The sequence below is a fragment of the Quercus suber genome, unplaced genomic scaffold (genome assembly GCF_002906115.3).
Source record: "Quercus suber isolate HL8 unplaced genomic scaffold, Cork oak 2.0 scaffold_102, whole genome shotgun sequence".
NCBI classification, from domain to species: Eukaryota; Viridiplantae; Streptophyta; class Magnoliopsida; order Fagales; family Fagaceae; genus Quercus; species Quercus suber.
The window spans coordinates 596,782-612,173 of NW_027069567.1; the positions used below are offsets into that span (position 1 = coordinate 596,782).

General features: G+C 33.5%; 1 long non-coding RNA gene across 4 annotated transcripts; it reads right to left on the bottom strand.

Annotated features, from left to right (window-relative positions):
* Positions 1-7,585: 7,585 nt before the first annotated feature.
* On the bottom strand, positions 7,586-14,938 carry LOC111984557 (uncharacterized). 4 transcript variants are annotated; one of them, XR_010629577.1, is made up of 6 exons: positions 14,802-14,938; positions 14,103-14,248; positions 9,995-10,107; positions 9,678-9,782; positions 7,924-8,008; positions 7,586-7,818 (listed from the first exon to the last, which is right to left on the bottom strand). It is a non-coding gene; the product is annotated as an uncharacterized LOC111984557 (long non-coding RNA). The 4 variants fall into 4 exon arrangements; XR_010629578.1 differs by having other exon boundaries at positions 9,678-9,787; XR_010629579.1 differs by lacking the exon at positions 9,678-9,782 and adding an exon at positions 12,712-12,794.
* Positions 14,939-15,392: the final 454 nt, after the last annotated feature.

The window sequence follows — 15,392 nt, forward strand, 5'->3', positions numbered from 1 at the left end:
AAAAAAAAAAAAAAACTCTATGTCTCTTAAATTGGTCCAAGAGTGCCCATATTCCATTATATATCAAATCTCTTTAATCCTTTTATTTTTTCTAGGCCTACTTTTTTTTTTTCATTTATTTCTCATTCAATAGCTGCAGATGATCAATATTCAAGAGGCTCTCCAAATAAAAGAAAAATGGCAGATTTTTTAGTGTCTCCTCTCTAGTCAAAGAAAAATAGCCCAAGACAAGATTGCCCATTTTTCCATAATCAAGAGTGTATGCCAATAAATGAATGGTTATCTAATAACAAAAGAGAAGTAGAACCACATTATCAATTTTAAATAGCAAAACAAAGGGAAAAAAATGAGGTTGGTGGTGACTTGAAAAGTTAGGTTGTTAAATGTATTGCATTATAGATCTCATTGAGGTCCGCCCCAATTGAGTAACAGCCTAGTACCAACACTAATCATCCCAAATTAATTTTATAAGAAAACTATTGATTAACAATTATTTTTTCTTTTTGTTTTGTTGAGTGATAGGGGAGTAAACATTAGAGAAAACTTACAATCTCTTATGAACTACAGTTAGCTCTTATGGTTGAGAATGGATTGGTTGATTGATTTTTCCTCTAGTTGTGCACAACATAAATGTCATTCCCAATGCCTACTCATGAAGGTAAAAATAAGGGTGAGAAATAGAGAGAGAGTAAGAATTTAGGGCAATTATGAAATGAGATTATCAGAGAAACGAAGAGAAGATGATATAAGGTATGAGTAAACTTACCACTCAAGTTGCTTCCTCTTTAATAACATTAACGATGTGGACAAATCTAAGCAACTACCCTTTGGTATAAAATTTTCCCATTAATTTCTAGGGAGTGTATTGAAATTCCATAAGATTAATTACTTCTTCGTAGTGCCAGGAAACATATTTTGGGAAAACTAAAGAAAGAAAGGAAGAAATTAGGGGCAATTAAGAATGTAATGTGTTAGAGAAATTGGGAAAACTAAAGGAAGAGGATTTGAGGTATGAGTAAACTTACCGCTCAATAGATTAGAGGGTGAAATGTGAAATATTGGCAATTTTGGACCACTCTACCCTGCTACCTCTGGCACATCTTTCCATTAATTTAGGACAAAAAAGGGTTGTCAATGATTCTAATTTAGTGAGGCGTTTCATGGCTTGCAATGTGGGCAAATACATCAGGTTTACATAGGACCAAATGTCTAGTCTTTGAATTGAAGAAAGGTTGCACAACCACTCAGGAAAAGCTTCCAGTCCATCAAAGCAGAGTATGAACAGATGTTTAAATGCAGTGAAGTGTTGTATTTCGTCCGGGAGAGAGTCGACTTTAGGCCACCCATGCAATAATAGTGTTTCAAGGGACGTGTGCAAGTGTTGGATGGAACTGAGTCTGAGACTAGGGAATGCATCCAACTCTTCACAAAACCCACTGATCTTTAAAGACTTTAAGCTAGTGAAGCACGCTAATAGCTCTGGCAAACATGTTAACTTTAACGTTTGGCAATTGAAAATTGATAGATGGGTAAGAGAATACAATTCTCTAAGATCTGGAATTGATTTCAGATTAGGACACTAATTTATACTCAAACTTGAAAGAAATGTACAAGATTGTAACCTAGTCGATAGAACTTCATCACCACACGATATCCCAAGACTTAAGAGATGGGACCCCACACCTTGTAGACTTGGGAAGGATCTCAAATTAGGACAATTAATTAATAGAAATGTCTCAATCAAAAGAAGGATGAGCCATGTGATCAACAAATCACTCAATTGCTCACATGTATCTATTATGAATTATTGGAGAGAGGTTATATCTTGATGTGGTGAGATGGACACCAAATCAAAACAACTCTTTATTACTATAGACATGAGACTCATATTATTCTGAAAAACTGCTCTAGCAAACAAACAAATTGTGAAATATTAAAAATTTTGAGGGATGCGAGTGTGGAAAGCTTGCTGATAATCCTTTCGAATGCCATGCATTTGATATTAGTAACATCTAACTTTGGAGATGGGACCCCGCACCTTGTAGACTTGGAAAGGATCTCAAATTAGGACAATTAATTGCTAGAAACATTTCAAGCAAAGGAAGGGTGAGCCATGTGATTGACAAATCACTCAATTTCTCACATGTATCTATTATGAATGATTGGAGAGAGGTTATATCTTGATGTGGCGAGATGGACACCAAATCAGAACAACTGTTTATTACTATAGACATGAGACTCATATTATTCTGAAATTACTGCTCTAGCAAACAAACAAGTTCTGAAATATTAAAAATTTTGAGGGACACGAGTGTGGAAAGCTTGCTGATAATCCTACGTGCCAATATCCATGAAGGGAACTTCTCGCCCTTGAAATTTTCAATCTCTAAGCTTTTCAAACTAGGGTGAGGTTGGAGGCCTTCTGACACATCCTCATCGTTATTGTTTCCTTCTCTTTCTCTATTCCAATGGAATCCCAACTTCTGCACTGCTGCCTTCCCTCTAAATTTGCAGTTTTAGCTTATTCTTTATCTCTCACATGCTCTAGATTATAGATACTTAACCCTCCTCCAAGTTGGCTTAAGCATCCCACTTCTTCAATTCAATGACCAACATCTTGACTGATAACAAAAAAGACAATGTTTGAAGGCAAGTCAAGTTGCCCATATTGATTGGCAACTGCTTTATTTAATTATGGCTATTGTTAATGTGTCTCAAGTTAGTCAAATTTTGTAGATCATTTGGAAGGTCTTCAAGGAGATGACAATGATTAGTAGAGTTTGTAAGTTATAGAGTTTGGTAACAGAATCAGGTAATGCTTTGATGTTGGTCTGCTCAATGTGGAAAAGCCTCAAATTTCTAAGGTCACCAATTGACTTGGGCAATTTGTCTACATGTCTCCCAAATAAAGTTAGATCACATACACATTTTAAGTCCAATAACTTGTCACCAAGATTAACACCAATAGGTTATTTTTTTTATTTTTTTTATTTTAAAAAGCAATAGGTTTATGCCACATTAGATTTTCATTGCAATAAATTCCATATATTGCAACGATTTATATATTGCAACGATTTACTTTGAAAATCTCGTTGCAATAAGTTATTTTTTTATTAAAAAAAAAAAAAAAAAACAATAGGTTTATGCAACATTAGATTTTCATTGTAATAAATTCCATATATTGCAACGATTTATATATTGCAACGATTTACTTTGAAAATCTCGTTGCAATAGGTTATTTTTTTATTAAAAAAAAAAAAAAAGCAATAGGTTTATGCAACATTAGATTTTCATTGCAATAAATTCCATATATTGCAACGATTTACTTTGAAAATCTCGTTGCAATAGGTTATTTTTTTTATTAAAAAAAAAAAAAGCAATAGGTTTATGCAACATTAGATTTTCATTGCAATAAATTCCATATATTGCAACGATTTATATATTGCAACGATTTACTTTGAAAATCTCGTTGCAATAGGTTTTTAAAAAAAAAAAAAAAAAAAAAAAAAAAAAAAAAAAAGAAGCAATAGGTTTTCCTGCTACTTAGTTACTCAACTCTATTACATCAACAAAATTTGATGTGAAATAAAGATTTAACCTATTACAATAATATAGTTCGATGTGAAATAAAAAATTACCTATTGCAACAACATATCTCAATGTAAAATAAGAGTTACCTATTACCACAACACATTTTAATGTAACATAATAATTATTGCTATAATCTCATGTTGATGTAATAAATTTAAGTTACTATTACAACAACAAAACAACCAAAAGATGTAATAATATATATATTACATCTTCTTCTTTTTTTTGTTGCAATAATACTTGTTGTATTATGTCTTTTTTCTTGTAATGAGTAATCTGAGACATCTTTTCATTTGGTAAAGGTAAAGCTGAAAGTAAAAGAATCTACCAATGTCATCTCTAGATAGTTGGATTGTTGGTGTTGTTTGTTCATTGGATATAAGAGATAAACATCGAATATGAGACATATCAATGTCATCCCCCACTATGCCATCTAAATGCAAGGTTTCCCGTTTTGAAATTGAGAGGGCAAGATCATGTACAAGATCATGCATCTTACAGCTTATAATATCACCATAATCATCCCTTTTTATATCTTGTAATAAGGAATTTGCCAACAAAATATCAAAATACCTGTTACCAATATCCTCCATTATTGAAAAATGTCCCTGAGATGGTTGAAGAAACCCCTCGGCCACCCAATGCTGAACTAGTTCTTCCTTTCCCGTGTCATAATATTTAGGAAAAATTGCTCAATATGTGAAACAATCTTTTAGAGATGGTGGATGAAGATGATCAAAGCTTAATTTTAGTATCGATAAGATTCCATTGCTAGCATGTGGAGAATTCCAAACCCGACTATTTTGAATTGCCAACCATTCACTTTTATCCTTTTTACAATACATTGCCCCTCCTAAAACTCTTGCAAGTAATGGAACCCCACCACATTTTTTTGCAAGCTCCCTTCAAATAGCCTCCAATTCTGTAGTTAGTAGAATATTTTCACTAAGAGATATATTTTTCTTAATTATGGACCAACACTCATCTTCTGATAGATTTTCTAAGTAATGTCCAGGAAGTGTCTCCATAATTTCAACCACCTTATCACCACGAGTAGTTACAATAATACTATTTCCAACATTTCTGATTCATTCCTAACAGACTACTCCGTAAAGTCTCCCATTTCAGAGGATCTTCATTCCATACATCATCAAGTATGAGAATATACTTTTTACCTTGTAACTCTGCTTTGAGGCATTCAAGTATTGTATTCTTATTTTCTAATGAACTTCAGTTACAAGTAACGGATTCAAGAATCTCTCTCAAAATCTTTTTATCGTTAAACTCATTGGAGACACAAACCCATATTGTCTTATCAAAATGTTCGGTTACAAACTCATGGCTATACACTACTTTTGCTAGAGTTGTTTTTCCCAAACTAGTCTTTCCTACTATAGGGGTGACAGAAAGCTTTTCATTGGCTGCATTACGCAACAACTTCTAAGACAATCTATTCCCTTCCTACAACTTCTGAGTGATCAAGAGAGGAGTTCGTCTCTTAGTTTGGGATCATCTTTGGACTTACATTTACTTGTCCCCCCCCCCCCCCTCTAGTAAGTCCATATTGATTAGCTTCGTCGTTCATCTTCTTTAGCAATTTGCGAATAGTCCTAACTCTGTTGGCCATCTTGAAACAGAACAATTGGGTTTGAAAGGGTAAAGAAGAAACATAGCTTTCTCTTCACGTGATTTCGGATCTCTACCTTTCGGTGGAGAATCTCGTAAGTAGGATCGTCCAACACACCATCAGCGTCAAAAGCGGCATCTTTAAGCCTCTGCAACCAAAGCCTCATAAACTCTTCTCCCTCTTGCCTTCTCTCTGCATCAACTAACACAGCTTGAATGGTGGTTAACGAGTCACGAAGCCGTGTCAGCTCATCTTTGAAACCCCACGCAAGGTCGATCTGCTCATCGGTGAGTGAAATCACATCTTTAGTATTTCCCCAGCAACAACACTAACGAGAGCCACTACAAGAAAAAAGACTTAATACAAAGAAAAAAGTCGTTGCAATAACAACTAATGTCGTTGTAATAGATGTTATTGCAACAACAAAAAAGTCAATGCAAATCATTGTAATAAACTCCGAGGCAATAGGTTTATGCAACACTAGATCTTTATTACAATAAATTCCATATATTGCAACAATTTATATATTGCAACAATTTACTTTGAAAATATCGTTGCAATAAGTTATTTTTTTATTAAAAAAAAAAAAGCAATAGGTTTATGTAACATTAGATTTTCGTTGCAATAAATTTCATATATTGCAACGATTTATATATTGCAACGATTTACTTTGAAAATCTCGTTGTAATAGGTTATTTTTTTATTAAAAAAAAAAAAGCAATAGGTTTTCCCACTACTCAAATACTCACCTCTATTACATCAACAAAATTTGATGTGAAATAAAGATTTAACCTATTACAATAATATAGTTCGATGTGAAATAAAAAATTACCTATTGCAACAACATATCTCAATGTAAAATAAGAGTTACTTATTACAGCAACACATTTTAATGTAAAATAATAATTATTGCAATAATCTCATATTGATGTAATAAATTTAAGTTACAATTAAAACAAAAAAAAAACAAAAAAAAAACCTAGAAATGTAATAGTATATATATTACATCTATTATTTTTTTTGTTGCAATAATACTTGTTATATTATGTCTTTTTGCTTGTAGTGAGCAATCTGAGACATCTTTTCATTTGGTAAAGGTAAAGCTAAAAGTAAAAGAATTTGATGTTAAAGGTAGCAACAATGATATGTGTAAACAGAATCAGAGAACGTAAGGGCATGTTTGGTTGTGTTGTTAAAACAACAGTTTTTGTTGTTTAAACAGTACAGTACGTATTTCTATAATATTTTTTCACTCATATATATTTTCACAACATTTAAATAACGGTATTAAAACAACATTACTAAACATACCCTAAAACTCAGGAACTTATCAAACTTGCACACCAAGTTTGCACACTTCTCACATGACAAGCCAAAAGAATTTCTTTTTTTTTTTTTTCTTTTGTTTTCCTGTAAAGAAGAAAAACATTGAAAATAGGTGCTTGTCATGTCATGGGATGTGGGAGGTGTGCAGTGCAAGTTTGATAAGTTCATTTTTGAACGTGAGACTCAAGACAAAAATTATAGGATGGCTACTTGTCTTGAGAGATGAAAGCCGTATAGCACACCAATCAACGGGAGAAGCGTGGCACTTTTTTCTTCTTCTTTTTTTTATTATTTATAAATGAATTATCTTATCTTTTTTTTGGTGCAATAAATGAATTATCATGTGGATTTATTCTGAGGGTTAAATATATATATATATATATATTAATAGAAAAAATAAACCTAGTGTTATAATATGTGAAACTGAAAATAGAATTCGATGCATGTGAATACATTCAGAGGGTTTAAAATATATATATATATATATATTCACACACTTTGGTTATGAAAAATAGATAAACTAGAATAAAATAAAGAAAAGAACTTTTTAGCTATGATCTAATTGACGGATAATTTTTTTATATAAAATTAAAGGATAATTTTTTATTTTTTTTTGTAGTGTTTTATTTTTTTTAAGTGTTTTCTTTTTGGAATTTTTTTTTTCTTCGTATTTCTAAAGTAGGAGGACCACCATTCGCCTATCCAAGGAAGATGGATTTTGGACTGGACGTGTCATTTTTCTGCCCCCCAAATAATACTGCTAAAAGATACATGAGGATGAGAACAGGTCCAACCCAATTTACAATATCGAGCCCACTAGACTAAATTTTAGACCATTCCATTCCACTTTGTATTTGACGGTGTCCAAAATTGACAAAAGGGAAGAAATATCATCTAAGATCCAAGCCCCTCTCAAAATCTCAACTTCGGGTTGCCGGCGACACAGCATGGGTTGTGCAGCCTTCAATGTCTAAATCTATTATGCATTGCTAACATGATTATCATTTGTATTCTTAAGGCTATGACTACCATTCACCACTCTTTAAATCAAACATCTAACAGCTCATTAGTCATTCCATCACATTATAGATAACCAAAGTTTCATTTCTCCAAGTTGGAGTAGCTCTTTCTAATCCTCGTTTCCAAAATCCAAATTATCTTTACATTACAATACAAACATAAAATTCACGACAGTTAATGATCTAAATGACTCGATAAACATCAAAACTAAGCCCCATCAGCCAATGTCCTCTTTAAAGTACTAATGTAGAGAACTGCAAAAAAAAAAAAAAAAAGAGATAACCCAATCATTGATATGGGGGGAAAAAAAAAAGTTGAATAATAACAGTAAAATAATAAGTCATTCTTTATTAGAGTACCATTGTCTCTGCAAATGAAGCATCACCATACTTATTTGCTCCACTGCTATATTCATATACCCCATCGAAACAAATGCAAGAATACCTGCAGACAAAGATTAAAAGACATCATTACAGCCTATGAATGCATATTTTCATAGTCCATACTGAACTAAACGAAGTGAGGCACACCAAATATGTAAAAATCAAAACAAAATTTTCATAGTCCAGACAAATATTTTCATTGTCCAAACAAAATCAAACATCTCTTCTGGAGAGCATGTAAAAACATACTACCCACAAAATTGAGCCTGAAAGCACGTGGAATTGGCAAGGATGGGGGGTGCGACTTGTGTGGGTTGGGAGAATCTTCGGGACACGCCTTGTGGAGCTGCAAAATGGCCGAAGCTGTGTGGTGCAGTACCAGGTTAAAACTCCCTTTTTTTAGTGACCCCCCAAGTGATTTCATTGACATTGTGTGGGAAATTAAAAATAGGTGTGTTGGGGTCAACTGAGAGCTGTTTGCAACTGCTGTGTGGGGGCTTTGGAACAACAGAAACCAAGTGAGACATGGGGGACAATGCAAAAGCCATGAGGTGATTGTGAAGGAAGCTGCAGACTATTTAAAGGAATACAAAGCTGCAAACATATGCATGGAAACCACTACTACACCTGAAGCGGTATCATGGACGCCACCAAAACAGGGCTGGTACAAAGTTAACACTGACGGGGCAACTTTTGATGATATTAAGTGCTGTGGCGTCGGGGTGGTTATCAGAAATGAAAGAGGTGAAATAATGGGAGCACTGAGCAAGAAGTTTGGGCTGCCTCTGGGTGGATTGGAAGCTGAAGCAAAGGCCATTGAGGAAGGTGTGACGCTCACGTGGGACCTCGGATTAAAAGAAATCATTGTTGAAAGCGATGCACTGTTGGTGATAAACTCCCTGGCAAAACAGAATGGGATGCCGAGTTCTATAAGAAAAGTGGCTGAAGGAATTTTGGAGGATTTGAGGAAGTTCAATGCTTGGGAGGTTAACAATACCCATAGGAGTGGCAATATTGCAGCTCATATCATGGCTAAGCAAGCCAAATGTCTGAATGTATGTAATATCTGGGTGGAGGATACTCCACCTAGTATAGTTACTCAAGTTCAAATGGATGTAGTCCACTGTATTTCTATTTCAAGTTAATGAAAGTTTGATCGGACTGTTTATCAAAAAAAAAACAAAGAGTAAATCTAGAACTGACCACTGGCCTTTATAGCCAAGTGGTACTTCTCTGCCTTCCAAAGTCGGACCATATCATAAAAAGATTGGCCAAAAAGTTATATTTCACCCATTCTCCCTTCCTTTGGTTTGTAACTTGCAGAAAATTTTAATGAAGAAAAGGGAGAGGGGAAAAGGCCCATAAATGGAATGTCACCTACTTTTCTGTACATATCATAATTTTCACTGATTATTTCTTTTTACTTTTTTTCCTAAAAACTCAAAAGTAAAGCAGTATTAAGCGCTTGATCCCCATTTAAAAACTACTAATAATGTATCCTACAATAATTAGTCAACGTACTGTGGGTATTTGACAAACAATAAGGTGCAGGTTATGCAGTATTTATAAAGGAAGGAGTACTCTTTTTGTACACTATTCAACAGATGATGATTATGACAACAGAAAAAATAGCCAATCATGCATTAAAAAAATTATTTTTTCTTAAAATTCAGATTAATTATCAGTTTGCAAATCAAAGGAAACACCAGAAAATTCCAAAGAAAAATTACCTAAGAAAATGGCAGTTAAAGATGAACAGTTTCTCATGTATTGTGCCATGTCATAAAGAAAAACAACTCAGCAGAGAGGAGGGGTGAAGTACAAGAATTTGTTTCCTGCACTAATGAATTTTAGCCCCCAGTTAAAAAAAATAGCTATAGAATAGCCCCGTGGAGACATAATGCCTAAATGTTACTAATAACTTAATGAAAACAATTATAATAAGAAAGAAATACAAGATCAGTTATGAACAAACATATTTGGTATTTGGATTTAAAGAAAAAATAATTAGAGAAGAGAGTTCGAGTTCAAATTTGGAGGTACTTACTACTTTCTTTTTAAGATATCTACTGTTTGAAAATGGAAAATCTTGGGACACCAGTCATCATTCCCCTTGGCATATCCTTCCATAAAGTGAGGGCAACAAAAAATCAGCAACATCTGTAATTTGGGGAGACATCACATGGAAGCAGAAGAATCAGCATACTGAAATCATGCATAATGTGTGGTGCATTTGAAGAGAATTTTCCTTTTTTCTCCTTTTAGCACCAAATATGAGGGCCTTCAGTAGCTAAATTAATTTGCAAAACTGCTAAAAATATGTTTAGCACGTAATTAATCTATGAAGGATGACCTTTCACCACCAAAAAAATACAATTTCCCTCTTCAAATCAAAGATTTCATAGCGCATTCAATTACATGTAACAGCTAACAAAAGTTTCATTTGTCCATTTTCTAATCCTCATTTCCAAAATCCACACTCTCTTACTTTAAAATACAAGCATAAAAATCATGAATGCAGATGACACCTACATGACTTGATAAAAGTTCAAAAACCCAATCATTGTCATCCTATTTCATATGTGCTTTTGCCGCATTGGGTTGTTTTTCCTTTGTGGGCTCATATTGTAAGCCCGCCACTACATGTCCTTCATAGACTTGTGTCTTTTGACAATATTGTAAGGTTAGAACTTAGAAGTGAGAAATAGTTCTCTTCATAAATTAGTCTGTCTAACTAGGAAGATATCTAAGTAGTCCAACTTGCTTGAATACAAACATAAGTGGAAATTTTTCACTTCAGGAGGACCAAATCTCACGTGGGTCTCAGTTTGTATTCCTACTGGTCTTCTTTGAATTTTGTAACACTACGTAGTGTTATAAAACTGGCAGGATCTTGATCTTAGTTCTATACTGATCTTTGAATTTTGATGATTTTATTAATAAAGTATATTTTATTTAACGGGAAAAAAGATTTAATTAGATGTGCATGCCCCCCCCCCCCCCCCCAAGGGGGAGACTTTATAAGAAACAGTGAAAAATTGTGGGAAAAATTATTAATTAGATTATGTTGTGGACAAAGAGAGTTAGTCTCCATACAGTTCTTTCTTGGACTAAATTTATAAACCAAATAAATAAATAATCAAATTCAGTTCTAGGTTGTGAAACTTTGACAAACAGACTTATGAAATGCAGGGAATGGTAGCACAAGTGTCTGATTTGGTTACAACATGATTGATTATGTTAAAGTTTGTGGAATGTGACATATATCAACAGGTGATTTTTCTAAAGGTCATATTTAGCACAGCTTTTATAAAGTGGAGACAATAAATTTACATATAATAATTACAAAACATGTGGCAGAGGCTTCTGCAATGAAACTCTATGTATGTGAAAAAAGATGATATGAGAGTAAGAGACTATTAATTTTGATTAGTACAACACATGATCCATAAGTTGTCCCTCTATATGATAATCTTTAACACCTAAAAACATTTTAACTTGCTTCCATTTTTTTTTTTTTTGGATAGCTTGCTTCTAATTTGAATGAAGAAAAATAATCATAATAATGTTCAAAAGTATTATTTATAAAGTCTTTATTATTTTCATATGTATGTATCACTTATGGTGGACAAAATGGACCGAAGTGGACCAAACTAGAGCGAATGAACCGACGTGGACCATAATGGACTGATTGGACTGAATTCGACCAAATGGACGGAAATGATCCAAATTTGACCAAAATGGACTGAAGTGGACCTGATGGACAGAGGTAAATCAAAATGGACTAAATTGGACCAAAGTGGACCGGAATTGACCATCATTCTCATCAAGCATGCAATAGTTGTTGCGCTCAACAAGGTTTGGTCATTCTCAAAAAAAAAAAAAAAAAAAAAACAATTGCAGTCTCAGTAGCTGTTTCACCTAAATCAATTAAATTTGAAGAGTAAAAAAAAGGGCATCTATCTTTTCACAAAATCTTTGTAACAAGTGGAAGACTGGTTAATGGAAGGTGCATGCCTGAGCAGCCTTTGTAAGAAACAGTGGAAATTGTGGAAATAAAAAAGAATACTAATTAGATTATGTTTCCTTGTGGACAAAGAGAGTAAGTTTGCATACTGTTCTTTCTAGAAATAAATTTATAAACCAAAAAAAAAATTAATGAATTAAATTCAGTCCTAGGCTGTGAACCTTTGACAAACTGACTTACGAAATGAATAAAATAGGAGCAGTAGTCTCTAATTTGGTTGCAACATGATTGGTGATGTTGAATTTTGTGGAATGTGACATAAACACCAACAGGTCATTTTTCTGTAGGCCAAATTTAGCACTACTTTTATAAGGTGTAGAGAATAAATTTATATATGATAATTACACAACAGGATGTAGAGGCGTTTGCGATAATATTCTATGTATGTGAAATAGATGAGATGAGATGAGAGTAAGAGACTATTAGTTTTGATTTTCCATAAATTGTCCCTATATATGACAATATTTAACACCTAAGAACATTTTAACTTGCTTCCATTTCTTTTTTGGATTATGGATGGCTTGCTTCTAATTTGAATAAGGAAAAATAAAAAAGAATGACAACAAACATCTGGGCTTTAAGTTAGCTTGGCCCCTATAGCATGGAAATCACAAGTTGCCTAATAGCCACAGGAAAGCATATCTTTCAAAAAATATATATATATCCTTAAGTTGAAAAACTAAGGATTGAGAAATTATTTGTAACAATCTTACGGTTTGATAAATATTTAACCATACTTATTTTTCAAATGCCCATTGATGTATTTTTTTGGTTTGCTCCATTGCTATATTCATATACCCATCTAGACATGCAAGAATACCTGCACATGAGCATTAAAACTTAAATGGCAACTCATAGCACATGCAGAACTAAATAAAGTAGGGCACACCAACCATCACCAGAGGTCTGATTCGACCCATTAGCGGTATATTCCACAAATTTTTTTTTTTTTTTTTGAGAAGTAAAAGTGGGATTAGACACAAGTCAATAAATAAAATTCAATTACATATCACCACCATATAAGCCTAGCCTCCTCCTTGATGCAGGAATATATCACATAACATGGATGATGATGACATGGCAAGGTGATGTGGCATGAGTAAGTGACATGGCACAACACCAACCAAGCCTAAGGGCTGAATTTCAAGTGTCATGTCACGTCACAAGCCAAGCCAAGCCTCATGCCACTTCAATATGCCATGTCATCAGCATCCATATTATGCATACTCCTGCATCAACCTCCCCCAACCCCCACCCAGGTTTTTTTTTCCCCTCTTTACTTCTTCCCCTTCCAATAACCCAATTTCATTTTCCTACCATGGAGATCTTAAAGAGAGGTACCGTATACCAAAAGACTAGCCAAAAATTTCCATTTACAAATTTGTGGATATCTGATAAACAATCTTTAGCTAATGTACCTAAAATCAGTAATCAATATATTTTAGATATCTGATAAACAATAAGGACCAAGTTAGGCAGTTTATATAAAGTAAGGATACCTCCTCTATATATAAACTATGTGATAGATGGTAATTATGTCAATAGTGGGGAAATCAATAAATTTAAAATCAATCATGCAGTCAAAGCTGTTAAAATTCAAGATAATTACAGCTTGCAAAATGAAGGAGGTACCAGTCAATGCCAAAAAAGAAGTACTTAGAAAAAGGAAGAAATTTCTTTCCAAAGAAAAGAAGGTGAGGTCAGAGAGAGAATAATTGAAAGATTGAAACAAAGATGGTCATTATAATTATATAAGTCAATAAAACATAAAACGCTTCTCTCGAATGAGAAAAGTGACAAAACTCTTTCCTTTTTAAGTAATAAAATATACAATATTAACTGGCCAGTCCCTTTTTTTAATAAAAATTAAAATTTAAAAAAAAAAAAAAAAATGGTGGCCTGTAGAATTGGAGTTATCTGGAATACCTCAACAGGAAGAATGTTTGCTACGTGGCAAATTAAACTTCCATCAAGAAGTAGCCACAATAGGCAGCAGAATATGTTTTCTTGAATCATTCACTTGTCACCTCACCCCCTCTTTCTCTTGCATGCACGCTTGTGCACACACACACATAAACAAACAGAGACTAGAATCGATACTGTACAAATAACAAATAGGGAGACTGACCTCGATAATCTACTCCAGAATTCAGCTTAACAACAATAGGTCGTCCACGAATTGATTTGAGGAAATCTCCTGGGGTTTTCATAGTTGCTGGCCCTTTCTCTCCACCTCCAATCATTTTGGCAATCTAAAATCTGATCTTTCTCTCCCTGATGATAGAACAATAAAATAGCAAAAGTCAAATTAACTAATTATTAATAAACATCAGAAATGAACTCCAACTGGTCTAAGCAATATTATCTCATAAAAGGTTAACAAAATATGATGTACAAAAATAAATGGACTAGTCATCAAACGAGAGTAAGAGAATTTACTCAAATTTAGTTTTAAAACTCCAATTAAAAAACTTCTCTCAGAGAGGCATGCAAAACCTAGAGCATAGTCTGAGCACTACTTTCTTCTCTGCTCAGCATGTCAATATACAATATACTAATAGTTGCAATTTATTTGCAGCGTAAGATGTTTCACTCACTTAAATGTCAATAATCTATTTGACTCCAAACGTTGAACTCTTCACTCAATAGAAAGCATAATAGAAAACTTCAACCAATGAAAAGAAAATACAAAACTCATATTTTCATAACATACAACACCTTAGCCGCAGATTTTTTAGCCTCAGGTCAAAGTGAATTTGTGTAACCATAAGATTTTTTCTTATATAATTATGTTGGAGTAAAGATTTCAAGAACGCGAGAGATCTACCTGGAAACTATTTTTGCGGTCATCAAGTGGATGACATACATCATACATGTTTGGCATATGTCCTAGCAGCCAACCCACAAGGAAAAAGCTGAAAGCTTGAAAGTCCAATTTCAGTACCTACAATGTATGAAGAAAAACATATCATATCAATGGGTTGTTAATAAATTTAGTTCTAATACAAAATTTTACAATTTTGCAGCAAGTAAACTTAATCAGTATTAAAATGTGGTGAGCATTTTCTTCGTACAGAAAACATAGGGAATGTGGTTGTCAACTAAAATAGAATACCAAATGCAAAACCAAGAAAAACCCAATACAACATCCAATATATATAGCCCACTAACATACAACAAAAGACCGTTACATTACATAACTCATCCTCATTAGGAAGGTACATTCTTTTGTTTTTTGAAACTGTGAACTTCTCTTTACACAAATGCAAATGCAAGTTTGTAACAAATTGAAAAACTAAAAACCTAATATTTCAAAGAGCACAAGCACACATACCTGATACAATTGTTAGTAAGAACCCTAACAAACACAGTCAACCTGCACCAGTGATGAGGGCTTTAATCATGCCAGCTCTGCAAC